Source organism: Rhinolophus sinicus, chromosome 3, assembly GCF_057876585.1.
Source record: "Rhinolophus sinicus isolate RSI-liver-muscle chromosome 3, RSI-T2T, whole genome shotgun sequence".
In the NCBI taxonomy this organism is placed as follows: Eukaryota; Metazoa; Chordata; class Mammalia; order Chiroptera; family Rhinolophidae; genus Rhinolophus; species Rhinolophus sinicus.
Genome location: NC_142503.1, coordinates 34979287 through 34980576, shown reverse-complemented (window position 1 = coordinate 34980576; position 1290 = coordinate 34979287).

Below are 1290 nucleotides of genomic sequence, written 5' to 3'. Positions count from 1 at the left end.
CTCAAATGTGTTCAAATGTGTAAGAGTCCTTTCTCCCTGCCTGAAAGGACTGTCATTGTCACTGGTGGAATAGGTTGCCTAGTGTCGAAGGAAGGAGAGAAGCTTCATAGAACTAAGTATGCTGGATGCTAACCCTATTTCTTTACACTGCGATCTTCTGAAGTCCCGACTGTCCCCGTTCCCAACCCCCAAGGCCCTCAGGAATATGAGAAGATATGAACTCCATCTTGGCCACCTCTGCCTGATTCCAAAAGTGTTCCCTTTATGTAATCTGAATAGACTTTTAATGTAAGCGAACATTATGTTTGAACCTCCTAGGACTATGTTTGCTGTTAGTCATATGTTTGTCTCCTTATGATAACAGTGTGTAAATACACAAAGCCTTACTCCAAAAATGTTATTAATGTACTTTTTCTTTAGTTAATAAGTATAAAGAGAAGCACAAATAATTTCATGGCAGTTATGCATGTTTTTTAGCCAAATGCTTTTGTCTCATCAACTCTGTGTAAAACAGATGTAAGTAGCTTTGGCCTTCAGGAGGCAAGAATTCTAAAGCAATCTCCAAAGTTCTTCTCCTAGCAAATTCAGTAGGCCTCTGATAGTTAATCTAAAAGCTGGCAAACTTAACCTAACAAATAAAAGGGTATATGCATAAGATTTCAGAGATCCAAGATATCAGCAAGTTTCCATGCTACCTGTGGGAAACTTCCATGCTACAAGTTTCCACGCTACCTGTGGGAAGTCTGTAGACCTCAGTATCTCCAACTAAAATGAAGGTAATTTTGATGACTCTTAAGGTAATTTCTAGCTAAAGCCTCCATGACCATAACTGTCAAGGTCCTCTTAGTTCTTGGCCTAAATTTCCATGCTGAGTCTCTCTGCTTAGACCAAATACAAAAGAAATTCAAAGTTTCTCCACTTTTCCCTGAGTGCCATGAAGAGGTACCATCCCTGGAGTTCAGAGGGGTCCCTTCCCACTCTTTAGAGGGACTTGGCTTTTCTCTGATTGGCTTTCCTCCGCACAGATCAGGGAATCTGCGAGGCCAAGGGATAGGCACACCAGGAGCCTGCCCCACATTTCCTGTGTTATAACAAAATACCACAGACTGAAGGGTTTAAACAACAAAAATTTATTTTCTCATGATTCTGGAGGCCAGACGTCTGAGATCAGGTGCCAGCATGGACAGTTTCTGGTGAGAACTCTTTTTCTGGCTTGCAGATGGCCACCTCTTCTCTGTTTTCACATGTCCTTTTCTTGGTGGGTTCACATTGAGAGAGAAAGCAAGCTCT